Consider the following 16,936-nt stretch of genomic DNA (forward strand, 5'->3'; position numbering starts at 1 on the left):
TAAGTATATTTGAAGTATATTATAGTATACTTCAGTTTTATCTGGGCCACAGGTCAGGCATATGGATCATGACTAAGCCTTTATTTATAACGTGCATGTTTTTGTGCAGAGGAAGTTTAGAAAAATCACGTGGTTTAAGGCAAGACAGCTCAGTCCTGGTGTGTGTTCATGATTGTAGCTGGTTTAGTTGTGTGACAGATTGGCAGACTCAATAAATTTGAACATCCTAAATATCAGGTCCTATATAATGTCTTGAATGTATAATGATTTTCAGTGAGGAGCTTGGCAGCTGTCAGTCAAAATTAATTTTGTTATGGCCAGCTCAATGATGGCTTTGGATGGAAAATGCAGCATTTCATTTTATTGGGCTATTTGATAAGCATCACTGGTTTTCATTTTGTTGAGTCTGATTAGCTGTTTCTGCATCAACTTTACTGGGACACATAAAGAATGAGTGCTTATGAGTAAACCTTTGTCAATACATTATAGTCAAATATCTGCCAAAATGGCAGGAATTTCATCACACTGCAGAGGTCGGGTGGCTTTGTGTGTTTTTATTGCAGTGCCTCTTAGCTTCATGTATGAATGGTTATCCTTATAATCATATCAACAACATTATGGAAAAATGAATGGTAGAATTAGTTTAGTATGAAAATCATATCGAAAAAATGTTGCCAATCTTACATACGGATAATGATGCAACAGGTGCAGCCGCTCCTCACAACATGAACTAATGAACTAATTTATCAAATTGTACCTGAATTTGTTGGAATATAACAGATATATAGTTCTTAAAGCCATATTAAAAAGTCAAATGTCCATCCAATTAATCACCTCTGGCGCATATTTGGGCCAGAGCCATGGATTTGTTGTGGTGTATGCTTTTGCCCTGATCCCAGTGGGGTAAAAACACTTGGTTTAAGGTTAAAGCCTCTTCGATCTGTTCCTGCATGTTTTTGTCTAGTTTAATGAAAAGTGCAACAGTTTGTCAGACTCTACCATTAGGACTTTGCTGTTCAATAAGTGTTTGTTGGCTTGTGTTGATTTTAATTGTGCATCTTGGCAACAGCTGCTGCTCTAGCTGGTTAGTTTTGATTCATGCTGCTTTAGATGGAAGATGCATCACTGTCTCATAATTTTCCAAAGGTAAAAACATATGAACAGATGGTACAGTATGAAGTGTTTCACGTGTGCTTTGAGCCTCTCTTGATTGGCCAACTAATACATGTTTTTACTTTTTAAATCCTGTATGGGTACATTTCACATATGAGTGAAACAATATATTTTGCAGGCATCTCATATAGGATTTTGCACGTTTTTTAGCACAACTTGTATATGTGTAGTATTTGTAATAACTTGCTGTTTGAATTTCATATCAGTAGCAGTATTGAGGGTGAGGTCTATGTTTAGGTCCTGGCACACTAAGCCGACGTGTCTGTTGAGCCTTGTTTGGCTGAATGACACCTGTAGCGTTTGTGGTGTATCCACCATTGACGGATATCCAGCACTGATATTCAGCCCTAGTCAGTGGCTGTTTAAATCTGAGCATACAGTGATGCAAACACCATTACTACAAACCCAATGCTTACAACTTACTACTGTAGCAGTTTCTTCTTACACAGGTGCAGAATGTTCATGCAGGTTTAGCCACCTGGTAGTCTTTGTGGTGTGTTCAAGAGCAACTTTTAACAGGGCGATGAGAACCAACACATCAATTGGTTTGTGTCTTCACTCATTTTTTTAAGTTGTTGTGGTGTGTCAGGGGCCTTAATCTCGTGGTCTGGGACAATCATGCAATTTCACACCATCTGCAAGAAGAAATGTATTGGTGTAATCCGGATTAGTGTTCATACTGCTACTAGCTGCTGTTTCCCATTAGAATTCAGTGTGTCATGTGCCATAAACAACACTGTGAAAAAGCCATTCGAGTGTCCCATCCAAATGAAGTAATTTTCTTGTTCTTCAGAGAGTTGTTTGTAAATAGGAACCTGTTCCATATTGAGGCTCAACATTTTTCTAAATTAAATTTGCTTTTGTTAATTTTGAACAGTGTCTCTCTTATAACAGACTCCAAGATTGGAGCCATTCATTCCCATGAAAGCTGCTCAAAAAGTTTTCTGTCCTCTCTTCCTAGTGTACTTCATAGTACGGCCTACAGTACATGCACATTAGAGATGATATCAAACACACAAAAATGTTTTTAGGCTCTGTGAAAGTGTTTCAAATACTAAAGTGTACAAAAAACAAATGCTGGTCTATACAGTAAATGCCTTTTAGACTGCGAGGCATGTTTTTATCATAGTACTGCAATTGGCCACTGGGACAAAGTGGCAGCATGGTTGACTTGCCACACTTATCCAGCACTCTTAATAAATCCATGGTCCCTACACTCATTATTAATTAAAACAGTCATAGAGGGGTGTTCAGACATCAGCTCAGTGTGAAAAAACGCAGCCCTCCAATTCATTTCAATGGGGGCAGGGCGTTTACACAGCGGGGCTACCAGCGCAGACAGCTCGGCAAAAAATTGTAGCGGTCATCCAACAAAAATGTTGAACCTGGCTCAACTTTTGCTGCAACGCAACCTGACGCCATCTGGCAAGGTGCTACGTTCGACCAATCACATACATGCAAGCACACATCCCTGGTGGATTATTTTGCAACGTGAAAGCCATATTTGACTGTTTTCCTTGCGATCGTTGCGACGAAAGATAAAATAGTTGCCACCGAAAGCATCATAAGCGATCTCAAAATCTTTAAAAAAATACCTACTTAATCCTGCTTACATTTATTATAATCACAACTTTCTGTTCAGTCGGCTTACAGCGAGTTCTTTCTCCTTTAGCCGTTGTTTGCTCTCCATCTGTGGACCGAGGAAAGGTCAAGGGTTAGCAGTGTTAGGTCAGGACATGGCCACTGTATTTATGGCCTTTCTACGGTCCATGCTTTAATATGTCAACACAAACGAGGCAGGATTGAGTGTGTGTTGACAAGGGGCATTTTTCACTGCTCCCTCTCCTTCCCCTCCGTCCCACTGTTCAAGGTCCAGACACTCTTTTCTGGCCTGTGAAAAAATCTATCAAGGACACATGGACGCCCCCCAACAGACACTTTTTTTGAGCAGGGAACATTTTAAAGGGCAAACCAAGGAAAAGAACTGAATAACATGCTTGACAAAGTAAGAGATGATCAATCTTTCATCAGCGTTGGGGCTGACTTTTCATTAATGGAGTCCTGTGGAGTTTCTGCTCCTAATTACTAGACTAAGAGTCCCACTGGAATATTAATAATACAATCCCAGAGTAAGCTGTCTATCCGTTCCTTAATGTGACTGCAAAAGATAGGTATGTACGTCGGTCACATGTGTGTCTGCATTGTTTGTCAGTATGTGTGAGAGACGGTGTGGTTTTGTGTTCATAAAACCACAAAATCTTCCTACTATCTGTCTTCATCGGAGTCATTCTTTATCAGTCAACCCTCTTGAAGCTCCTCTTCAGATCCATATGAAGTCTGTAAAGCAGCCATATTCGATAAAAAATAAAGTCACCCCCCTTTACCCCCAAGGATTAATCCTGATGGTTGTGCAGCAATAAGTCAGAAGAAGAATATCTGTCCAGCTTTCAATAGATATTTTTCTGCTCTTGGCGATTTGTTTGATAACACCAGGATTACACCCCCATATATCAGCTATATGTGTTCAACCACCTTGAGATCTTTGTTCTTCTGTTCAGCCTTCCAGCCATACCTGTAAGGAAAACGATAGATGAGGACAATATCTGTCCCTTCTTCCTACAGTATGTCAATCTGCACTAGTCAATGTAGAGGAAATCCCATATATTTAAGTTCTCCATTCCATCTTGCAATGAGACCCTCAGAGATTAATCAAAAGCCTTTGATAAAGTGGAATTGAGTTTCTATGACCCACAAGCTAGCAAAGTGTGTTTTTATGTGATGGGAGGGTTAGTTGGTCAGCACAAATCACAGTTGATCGGATAAATTTATGTATGTGTGTGACAGAGGTTTGCCGAGCAGTATCAAGGGTCGGAGGTGTGTTTGGATGAAAGTTAAATTTTCAAATTGCAGACTGATTCATCAATTATCTGTTTTGTCCTCCACCTCCTGATGTAACAGCGTAGATGAGCGAGGTGTGGGTAGAGGCAAACAATCCTCCACAGCTCCAAATTACCATTGTTTTCCAGAGACTCCTAAATCACGCCCACTTTTAGGCCATCAAATCAAATCAACTTAATTTGACATCATACCCCACCCACATATTACATTTTACTCATAAATACATCACATTACTGAAGCCAACTGTGTTCTAACTGCCATTTCAGTAGGACATGAGAGATAAATAAATCCTTTAGACTCTTCAAAAACATACCGGAGTGTTCATTTTTAATTTGTTCCTCAATATTAAGACTAATTGTATATATTAAGACTTACTCATCTTGTATGACATGTCACAATTAAAAGCTTTTTAGTTCATTTTTTTGTGTTGATGTTTATTTTTTAGTTATTTTCAGAACAACACATTCATATTTTTCATGCATTGTACAAGACACTCAAGGTAATATGTTGCTTTCTTTCTTTTCTTGTGGAAATTGAGATGCATTCACTGTCCAGTGGATGGAGATTTTTTTTGGAGGCACATGCTTATGCACACTTTTAACCACTTTGTAATATACATGAAATTAACCCCCCTGTGTGACAGGGAATTAGATTTATATCACTATGTGCTCTTGAGACAAATTACAGCACTGGAGGTCATTGATCTGAGGTGGTAGGCCAGTGGTAAGCCTTCTCTCCAGGAGAGTGTACAGAGACAAGCGAGGTCTCTGTATTTCCCCATCCCCCTCCTGCTAGGCCTTCTCTGATTAGTGACGGTAAAAATTGACTTTCTGTCTGGTCACAGAATGATCCGTGCACGTACAGTGCATTAGGTTTTACATCACTGTGATGCTGGGTAGATTTAGCATTTCAAACTTCTCTCTTGGCCTCTGTGAGTGATGATTGCAGCTCTTATAAACAAAGGTAGGAGTAGAGCTTGCTGTACAATACTGCTGCCTGATGGATATACTGACTCACCATTATACACTGACTCACTGAATTTTTCTCCTCATCTTTATATTGTTTATTGCAACACATAAATTGTTCTACTGAAATTTTGAATAGTTTTTCTAAAAAAAAATCATTGCATGATTCATTATGGCATGTAGACAGTGACTGTAATAAGTAAGAGCTGATACCAGTGTACGGTCCTTGTCTTATCTTGACTTTATCACATGACGATAACCTCTGAACTGACCCTAGAACTCATTTATTAGGGGCTGTAACCATTGCAAATCAATAAGTACATGTAACCCATACTTAAGGTATGTTTGGGTCCCATTTATCTGTTATTTACTTTGAATGTTTAACTGATTTGAATGGTGAACAGTTATTTTTTTATGATAATCTGTAAACACTGAAAACTATGAGCCTTACCCAAAGTTGGCGAGTTGGATGAAGTCCTTTTATTTATTTTTCACAGTTAGCAGAGCAAGTCTGATACTGGTTTTAATGTTTTCAAAATGGCTGCATGGCTGCAAGCATGTTTGCACTACATTAACCCTGATACTAAAGCACTATAGTGTATGTGTATAGTGTATGACATTTTAACTCATCACACATGCCTATAAACGTCTGTCCTTTTGGTCCATTCTTTGTTGCTGATGTTTTCCGATTCAGGCTCGAACATTGCCATTTTGAGTAAAGAACAAGAAGAAGAAGAAAAACAAGTGAAATCCTACTGCTACAGTTTGTTTACGTAGCCTACAGAAGTTTTGTGGGCTCATCAGCAGGGTGGCCTCAATGAGACAGGAGGTAAAACGGCCTGTTTTTCTGTAAATCATGCAAATATATTCCAGTAGGGCCACAGACTAAAAATATGAACCTGGAAATGTGCATGTTATGTCCCCTTTAAATTTTCCTTCTTCAGCTTCACTGACCGAGGCAATTTTCTCAGAAATGTAATGGACAGGACCAAAGGAGTTGGTAAGTTTTGGTGCAGCCGAGGGATTAAATTGTGACTATTATTGGGGTTGTTGGATGCCGCTGTGTGCAGGCAGCACACTGACCAGCACTGCACCCACTGGGGTGATGTGTCTCCAGAACATCAGGGGTGAGCAACCCTTTAAAGTTCTGCTCAGATTGACACAGCAGTTAAAGCCAAACCACAGGTCAGAGATGAGTGGGCTTTTGGAGTGCATACACACGAACACACACTTAAGATTACTTCCAACACAAACAATACACAGCAGCACCCCTGCTTTACACAGCATTGCACATGCTTTACCAGCAAGAAGGGGGGAAACACTGAAACTGTGGAGGCAGAGTAGGGATTGTTGATAGCGGAGAGCAACGTGTAGACAGCAGGTTACCTCTTCATCTCCCTTGTCTTTGCCCCGTCGTGCATCACAGTGTATATCGGTAAAGCGAGTGGGATGCTGATTCATGCTGGCAGAAATGGACCAAGCAAAAGGGAGGGAGAGACAGAAAGAGAGGAGGCCCTAAAATGGCTCTGAACGTGTGAAAAAGTACCCTGCCAATACCGGCCATAAAACTTGAGCGACAGCAGGCACAAACCCATGAATCAGAGTGTGACAGGATTGCAGAGTTCAGTATGGCAGACACCAGATTCAATCAAACCAATACCTAACCTTCAGCATGGCTTCATGGTGACTGGCATTACAAGATCTACAAAGCAAGAACTGCTGTGAGGAAATGAATGATTGTTTCCTGGTAAAATCGTTTTATGTTTTTCTTTAAACCAACTGCAAAACAATTGTAAATACACGGCTAGATTAGATGGACACTGACTCAAATGGATTTTATTGAAGAATGCTATCCACAGAATATAAAGTACATCTAACCCCAAGTAAATTACTGTAGAGGGGAAAATTATCATGTTAAAACCATCTTGCTTTATCTTTATTTACTCTAAGGTTAAGTGTTAAAGCTGCACATTTGCAGAAAGTTCACAGGCTCGAGCATTTTAAATCTATTAGATACAACTGTCGTGCATGAAATGACTCTAAACAGCTATCAGCTTTGGATCCAGTATCACAGTAGTTTCATTCTTCCTGTGTCTTAACATTCAGTGTATCTCCTATATTGAAAGAACCACCTCAGGTAATTTGATGATGAAGTGCATATAGATTAATGTTGCTGTTGATGGAGCACCCAGTGGGAGTGTGAATGTGAGGTGTTTCCAACAGCTTGCTTTCTCATCTAAATCTTCTGAAACCTCCTACAAGCCCACAGGGAGACAGGAATATACCGCCTGCCAGAAGAAGACAATAGAGAATGGCCAGAAAGAGTATCATCTCATCAATCTTTGGCTCACTTTACGGTTTCTGTCTTACTGAAGCAGAAACATATTCTTTTTGGTCTTTAAATCATGAAGTTCTCTGGCTTTACTGGCTACCATTAGGCTTTATTTTTGGAGGCTTATGTACTGAGAGCTCTACAAACTTTTGCTAACAAATTCCAGATACAACTAGATTATACACATGACATTTAAACCCTTTTTTTGATTACATTTTTATTCTGTCAATATTAGATCTAATATATTAGGAACATTCTGTGTCTTTATGTAATACTGAACATAGAGTTTTCTAATACAAGCATATATACTGTACATAGTTACATTGTATTTACATTATAACAGTCGTTAGATCTGTTTCCATACACCTGGTAGCACAAGAATGTCATATTTCCATCATGTTGTCTATGTTATTTTTCTGGCCCTGACTAAAAATATCACCACCAGCTCTTTATCTTGATTAACCAGCTGCAAATATTCACAAAATGGCAGTGAATGGAAAAGTGTATTAATTCATTCATTTTCTTTTTCTGATATTCTGGAAATTTGGCCAAAATTTGCACCAACTTTGGATGGAAACCTACCTCTAAACTGCCTGAAAATAGCTCTTCTTTACTCTTCTGGTCCGTAAAGTCTCCCCTCCTCTAGAAGTACAAATCTCCTCTGACATTTGGTAAGATTTATTGATGAGTCATCATTAAAAAGTAAAACATTATACTAGGAATATGAATAATTGGAATAATTAATAATTACTTCAGATAGCACATGTGTAACTGTAAACCTTAATCCCACATTACAGATACAGTATATAGTTTTCCACTTCATTATTATTACACAGGGGGCAAGTTTATGTATTTAAGTTTGTGGTCATATAAAGCTAAAAGAAGTGTGTCATCCATTCTTTAACTTTAATAAAGATGTTATACAGAATTTTCCTTTGTCTTGACCTCATTGGAAGACTACTGTGATATCCCTTTTAGACTAACACAGTGCTGAGGGTTAAACCTTCAATGATATGAATGAATGACTTCTCATCTTCTGGCTTTGTGAACCTCCTTTCAGTACTGCCCAGGATATCATGTACAGGAGTTTTAGTTAAGGATGACATTTGACTGAATGTTAATGATGTATAAATGTCTTTAAATCCAAAAGAGAACTGAGATTTAACAGGAGTCTCATATCAGTGTTACATAAACCACCATATCCTGTGTGAAAGAGATATAATATGACAGTTTTATGATGTACATTTAAGAAAGTATACAAAGCTTTGATGTATGTAATCATAAGTACAATTGTTTGCCGCTGAGCCTCAGCCTTTAAAGTGCCTGAGCTACTGTATGTCAAGCTCAAACAAATGACCATTTGTACAAATCAAAACCTTTCCCTTCACCACAATCTCTGCCTTTGTGTCGGTGTCTCTCTTCTTGATCTTTATTTGAGGGAAAGCTGCTAACCATTTGTGTTGATCAGTGTTTGACACATAGACTCCCTGCTGTTAATTCATGTGTCAGCACATATGACCTTAATGTCTAGGCTCAATCTTCTACTTAAAAAAAAGAAAAGAATTGTCTTTCTGTCTTTTGTATTCTTGCTGTGGCTTGCTGAGCGTAGCATTGATGCAGTTAATGAGAAAATGCACAGCGGGAGTAAGACAGAGAGAATTATAACTTGCTGGCCTAGATTAGAAATCTATAAACAATCCCTCAAGAAGCAGCACGACTTCCTGTTTTCCTGACACCAAAGCTAGCCTTACCCTTGAAAAGTGAGGAATGAAGGAATTTATTCACAAAGTTGTTCTTTCTTTTTTCTCTCTCTCTCTCCTTCTCTACCTTGCCTCTGTTGACTTAGACATTACCTTGAATTGCAAACATTGTGTGTTAATATAGCGTATAATGTGACACTAAATATGCAGATCTGTATAGCACAACACCTGATTTCACATCTGAGTGTCAAAGTGCCATCTGTGGGGTCACCTGGGGGCCCTGGCCTGATGTCACAGCGAGTGCCGGACAGAAACATGAGAGAAGGAGGGAGAGGGAACAAGAGCGAAAGAGACTGTGAAAGAGAAAAAGGGAAGGAGGTCAAAACAGCCATCCTGATATGTTTGGTTACAGAGAGGGGGCTCAACTTTTCAAAGCAGACAGAGAGTGGCAAAGAAAATACAAGAGAAGTTTGTTGGAAATAAATGAGTGGATGGATAGAGAGAAAAGGAGCAGCAATCATACGCTTAAGATGGAAAGCTGAGGGACTCTACTGAATAAATGAGCTGCAATTACCAAGTTTCTGCAGTAATTACTACAAATCATATTATCAATATTGCATTGGTGTTGGCTTTTTGACACTACTCCCACTGTTCAACACTTTTTAAAAAATTTATAAAATGCTAGAAAAATGTCTTTATCTGAATATTCAGTCTGCTTCACAAGAATTATGTCAGGAATTAAGAGTCTGGTCGGACCAAAAAAAAAAAAAAAAAAGTATGAGTGAGAAGAGGAGAGCATCTGAGAAAGTGTTTATGAGAGCACATCTATGTGTGTGTGTGTGTGTGTGTTGGTGTGTTTGTTTGCGTGTGGGGAAATTGGATGACAGCATGTTTGTCACTGCAGTCGCACTCCACTGCTCTGGAGTGGCACTGCAGATGGATGTCTCTCAAATGCTTCAGTGAACTTGCCAATTCACCAGCTGAAACAGATGCTAAAGTAGATATATGCTGTAACTGCTATTTGCTTAACTTTGGTGATCGAGGATCCACTTCCTATAGCCGCTCTCATGGGAAAACACTCTTACAAGCAAAAGACAATATGTATTCCCTCTTTAGCTAGTAGCACGACTTGTGGCAATATCAGACGGACGGTCCAACACTTTTGTCCAGGGTGAAATATCTCAACAACTGTTATGGCTCGCCATTAAATGTCATACAAACGTTTGTGTTCAGCAAAAGATAAATCTAATGAATCACTTCATTCCAGTATTCAGTTCATGATACTTCTAAAACTTATGACCAAGTTCCCCTCAGCCTCAGCTGTACTCTGAGATGTTATCATAGACTGTATATAAAGATGGATGTAGTGAGGTGTGACGTCACCCATTGGTTTGCGCTGTAGCCGTTTGAAGCCCAGAGTTGGTTGCTGCTTACGGCCGGTGCCATCTTTTCTGTTTGGAGCCAGGACCCTCCAATGAAGGAATGTGTGATGTTGCTTTTCACGCTCTGGAAACACCCCCCCCTACCACAGACCAAAGCTAGCTTACTGGGAACACTGACTAGTGCACAATCAGGCTAACATTAGCTAAATTTAGCTAAATTTGCTAACAGGGCAGATATCATAACCAAATACCATTAAACTTCAAGTCTACAGGGCCTACGAACATGATTTGTGACATCACATCTAGTTTGGAAGCCAATCGTGGTCCAGTTTGCAACTTACACAAGTGTGATTTGGAAACTTGAAGCCTCCAGTGCACTTACACTGAGAATGGACTTTACAATGAAATAGGAGATATCTTGTGTCCAACACTTAAACTTCTGAAATGAAATATATTTGCATATTTATAGATTCTAGATTTTTTATTGAGGGAGGAGTAAATGCCATTTTAAGGATTTTATCATGGTAATTATACTTTTTTTAATGGAAAAACCCTATCAGACACACATTATTGTTCCTAGCAGAGTATTTTTATATGTCTTAATACATGTCTGGAGGGAATCTTTAAATATTGCGACAATAGTCCGGCGCAGTGGGAGTCCCGTAGCTGGGACTCCCACTGAGTAGGGAGTCCTCAAGTCTGCAGTTTTTACTTCTCTGTATTCCCACCCATGTTTTTTTGTGCACATTTACAATTTTTGTATAAAACAATATGCATTGAAAGGAAGCAGGTTTTTATGCTTGACTGTGGTGAAAAAGTTCCCTCATTGAAAAAGAGAAGATGCAGTAAAGGTTGATGGAAACAAATTTTTCAGATACACCTTAATGTTGCAGTACCTGCTTCTGCTTCTCCAGAAAAATCATTTATGTCATGCTGCCACTCACTCTTACAGGTCTGCAACCCACCACATTGTGACAGCCTTGGTTTAAAGTAGCCTAATAGCCAAGGACCTTTGTTGCATGTCAAACCCCCCCTCCTTCTCTCCCCTCGTTCCTGTCAATAAAGGCAAACATGCCGAAACAAAAAAACCTTCAAGTCCAGACAGAGACCCTTGCGTTTCACCCCGTCTCTACCGACATACAGCAGCAGCTGATAAAATCACCACAGACTACATGACAATCAGGTGGGAGGCAGCAATAAAATGGAGTGATATGTCATAATTGCTTTATCATATATATATATATATATATATATATATATAACTTTATCAATAGTGTAATTTTGTCACATTCTTTTGTAATTATATTATGTTCTATATGTAATAAATTGTATGTGGTAAACAGTAGTTGATAGAAACACACTGATTGATTTTATTTTGCAAAAATGTGAGAAATTACTTGCACAACCTTTTAAAGGAAATTATTTTTTCAGAGAATCATACATCACATTATTGGTTGCCTGATTATTATTATTATAATCCTCAACTGAGAATGTGATAAAACACAATAAATCAAATAACCATTCACAAGTACAGTAGAGTGATGTCAGTGTGATATGGAAATACAACCAGTAATGCATGAAAAGGAAGGCTTTATGGTGTCTCCAAATGTATTCACTGTTAGGTGTCTTTTTCTGAACAATCATAGGGTGTTCTACATTTGCATGTTCCAAACAGGCAGGGCTCCAGCGTTGGCTGTGGCCACCACACTGGAACAGATGTCACACCTGGTTTGTGTGATCTCTGTTGTGTGGGTGACCTCTTGGTCTCTAAGCAACACGCTTGTCTCATGGCTGATGGCCCCTGCAGATGCAGAAGCATGCATGTGTGTGTGTATGCAGAAAGGCTTCGGTTCCTGTGTATTAACTTGCTTGTGTTTGTGACTTGTGTAGTTGCATGCATGTGCATTTGTGTCTACTTTCCTATGCACACATACAGTATATTGGTTTTCTCGACTGAGCAGAAGCAGAACAATCGAGCCTGATGACTACAGAACATGATCATATATATGAGAAACATTACACAGTGTTACAGAGCTGATATGAAATGAGTGCAGCCACTTTAGATACAAATAAAGCATCTCGGGCTTCTCCACATCCCCCTCAAACCCCTCTAGACTATGATGGTATTCCTGGTTGTCCTCTTACTGTTACTAAGAAAGCCTTGGAAATCCTTTCTCCCGGCCCTCCACCCCCAAAAGACACACACATACACATACCCACACACACAAACTGATACAACACTAATCTCCCTCTCACAGTCTCTAATGGAAAGGATTCAGCTGAGTAGCTTTGGAGGAAAAAACAAAAAAGAGAAGTGGAGTGCGAAGTGAGAGAGCGCAGAGAAGGAAGGTGGGATTTTCAGAGAGCAAGGGCACAGAGGCAAGAATAGAGAAACGAGTTTGTATGTCACAAGATCATACAGGCATGAGAGAGAAAATCCAAGGTAAGAGGGAGGGAGGAAAGGTTAAGACAGAACATGGAAAACCACAAGGAGAAAAAAAAAAAAAAGCATGTCACCAGAAAAGGATTTCACACGTCACATGAAGCTGAAGACAAAAACACTTTTTGGAACTTATCCGCACCTACACAATCAGGGATTACTCCATCTATCCGCACGCAGCGTATGACAAGGCTCTGCCAGGCTGGCCCAGCAGAGATAACATACATATGGAGCATGAAACACATCTGGTGGTGCATAGAAATGATGCACATGACACAGATGTGTGTACATCCTCTGAAGTATGCTGTGAAATGAGATGTTGTAAGGCCCATGAAAGTGATTAGTGCTGCTTTGACAAATGAGCAGAAAATGGCCGTCTTCACGTATAGCATCAATGTTAAGTATGCACAATCACATTTTCCCGTACACATCTGCATGCATGCCTTTGAGAGAGACTTCAGGGCCGCCCCTTCTCTCCTCTGCTATTGTCCTACGTATGTGTGGACACAGCACTCTGTATTTAGGAATGCGTGGGATTGGAGAGAGCAGGGAAGGTCATCGGGAAAATGTAAATTAGTTGAATGAATCAGCCGATCCAAATGTAGGCTGTGCATTAAGTTATATAAAGGCCATGTTCCAACAAAAGAGGACACAGCATGGTGTGGATCTCTCTGCTTTAGGGATGATTGAGAGAGCTGATTGTGTTGTGCCAGGGGCTGACAAAATGGACTGTCATTTTTTAACACAAAAATACCAAGTTCCCCTTGTTTTAAATGACCTTTGCCTCATCTGCTGATAAAAATGAATTACCCATGACAGAGAGTAAAAGCTGAGTGTTGCACTATATTGTCATAAAGTAGCCTACATACTGCACATAGTAATCACTGCCAGTGAATTTTGTTTTATAAAGCAATACTGTATTCTCAACAGTGCTTACCGCAGGAGCTTTATACAGTATGTTAATGTAGATATGCAAGGCATTTTGGGAAATAATTCATAGCAGGTAAAATATTACAGTATGGTAATATTTTACTGCAACTTTGATATAGTAAATAAAACCTCTGTGGAGCGTCGTGGTAGCTGAATGGTTACAGCGCATGCCACATAACCACAACCTCCCTGATTCGACTCTGGCTTGGGACCCTTGATATTTGTCAAATTTAACGGTAAAACACGTTGTTGGTCTGTGCACTCCAGAACGTCTGATCTGATGCTCCTATCATCACAGTATCATTTGTTCATCTAAAACCATCCAAATCACTGTCGAAAAATAAATACGTTTCATGATGCGACAATCTGGTTAAGGTCTGGTTAGGCAATAAAAGGTAAGCTACTAACTTGGCTAACATTAGCTAACATTGATGGTACTGTGGCAGCATTTATAAATTTCAGTTTAATATAACTAACAAAATATAATAAAATATTTAGAGCTATCGTTATCTTACAGAATACACACCGGGCAGGGACGACAGAGGGCAAGGTATTTTTACTAATGATGAATTAGCAATAAATTGAAATATCTTGTGCTGAGAGAATATTGCAGTAAAGTGTTGTGTTAGTGTCGTTAAGCAAACTTTTCTTGGGAGTCAACGTCTATACGGGCATACAACATTATCTTAAGTAATGATTCTGTGTGTGTCTGTGTGTGGTATTCTGCCTTGCTGTCTGCAAATGTCTCTGTGTGTTTACAGGCCTGTCCATGTTTTTGCCTTGGTCTGTGTACGGTGGTGGTCAATGTGTTATGTGCTGGGGTTCTTATTAATGAGATGTGGCCTGAGGAGTGGTCCTAATGTGTGGTCTGACACCCATTTATTCTAATATTGGACATATTGACTAGCATCAGGAGGTTTCCATGAACACAGGTTATTAATCACATGTCCCTGGTAATCATACAGGGCGCACGACATTGTGACGGACACAGAGATGAAATTGCTGTGTGTGTGTGTGTGTGTGTGTGTGTGTGTGTGTGTGTGTATTGCAAAGCATAGTTTCTACTACCAGTGGCTCATTATCCTTCTGTCAAACACAGTCAGAGAAGGGCTCTTCTCTCTTCTTAAGAGAAGAGTAGATGAGAATAAAAGCTGAGAAATGATTTGAAATGAATACAGCGACAAGCACACACACACACAGTGTACAAGTATTGCACTAATATTACGAGAAAAAGATAAATATAGAAATATATATATTTAATAACAGTATATTTGTGTAATATATGAGTTGTGTACTGGTGACTGACTCACACACTTCACTGTGAACAGAGATTATAGACGACTTTGGGGTCTTGCAGGTTGTTCTAAAGCAATTCATTCATTTATATTTAGCTGGGTAAAAACACAGGGATTAGTAAAAGGCTTTTCCAAATCAACTGAACAATACATCAAACATATCAAATGATGATGACCTTCATTAATAGATATTTCAATGGACAAAAAGGGATTTATACATTACATGAAACAATCTATAAATAGATTACAGTGTGTGATAACATGATTGTATATTGTGTAATATATAAGTGTTGACTGGAGAGCAGTTTTTTTACTGTATGGAAAAGCACTTGAGGCATTTTAAAGCATTAAATTCCTCAAATCCCTGATTGATTAACAAGAGATCAATTAATACATTCCTAACTAATGGCTCATGTAAATCAGTTTACCTTTAGCATTAATGGAAATCCTCAATGACTCTATAGAGCAAAAAACCAATGTCTTTGCAGGTGCTTAAACACAGCATGATTTACTCTAATGCCTGTATCAGTTGTAGATACATTACATACATGTGCTTCCACATGTACACACACATGCTCTTTATATTAGATTACAAAAATGACACATTTCTGTACAAACACATGCGACTGCATTCACTTGTCGTTTGTTGAAGGCATCTCAGGATAGGAACTAATTGTAAGTATATCTTCCTATGACACGCATGCAGATAGTGCGTGAACAATATCACCAGTAAACAACACTTACTCTTACAAGTTATTACATCAGCTGCACACACACTGGTACAAGATATGCGATTACATGGCAGCTGTTTCACTCTGAACATTCAGTACAGATTCGAACGATCTTAAGAACAGTGCTACAAAAACACAACGGTTATTCGTTGGTCTTTTTGGTCTTTTGGGTTTTTTCTTTAACCTGTGAGAAAGGCACCCATCACACATACAGATGACTTATAAAGGGTGAGAGGTTGCTATAAATGTATACCCCGTTCCTCACATCCTTTGATCCTTACACCGTTGTTTCTATGCAGTGATCGTATTCTCTCGAAAACTTTTCATCGGCCTCACCGTTCTGGGTAAAATGACTTCAACAGCACAGGTGTATTATGTCTCTTGGTATTCTTGTGTTTGTCTGTTTCTGGCTCCCCTTCTCTTCTCTCTCACTTTTCAAAGACTCTTTACACTTGCACCGCACTCACTCACTCTTTTTCACACACACATACGCACACTCGCATACACACAGGTACCCTGCAGTACGACTAGCCCCAGGGGGTCAGAACAAAGCGTACGCAGCTAATCGAACCTGTGGTGAGAAATGAGGAAGAGCAGTGGTGAGGAAGCGGTTGCCTGGGTATGAAGGAGTTTTGGGGGTTCAGGAGGGGTATCATTTAACTGGCTTCCTGCTTCTGGGTCATCAGGACAACATGTAACACGTGGCAATACTGCACATATCTATAGAAACAAGCTTTTATATTAGTCCGCTTTTGAAAATCTATCTCTCAGCCTTGGTTAGGAGCATGTCTATGTTTTTTTTTTTGTTTGTTTGTTTTTGTGCAGTGCATATATGAAAGTGTGTAGGTTTGAATACTCACTTTATTATCCCCAAATTAAGGGCCAAAAGAAGTATACCTCACACTCAGATCTGTACGAGTTGAATGCACAAATTAGGGAGATCTAAGTATTCAGATACTTTACTGTATTGGTACTTTTACTTAAGTAATGTAAAAATACTTTGTATGTAGTTAAAGTTTGGTCCCTCTGACTGATTTATTATTATATATGACATCATTAGATTATTAATACTGAAGCATCAGTGTGTAAG

The 16,936-nt window shown here is 39.2% G+C and overlaps 1 protein-coding gene across 5 annotated transcripts in view; it reads left to right on the forward strand.

The window, feature by feature from the left end:
- il1rapl1a (interleukin 1 receptor accessory protein-like 1a) overlaps nt 1–16,936 on the forward strand; it is a 279,575-nt gene that overhangs the window by 79,511 nt on the left and 183,128 nt on the right. The window lies entirely within an intron of this gene.

The sequence above is a fragment of the Thunnus albacares genome, chromosome 11, assembly GCF_914725855.1.
Source record: "Thunnus albacares chromosome 11, fThuAlb1.1, whole genome shotgun sequence".
NCBI lineage: Eukaryota > Metazoa > Chordata > Actinopteri > Scombriformes > Scombridae > Thunnus > Thunnus albacares.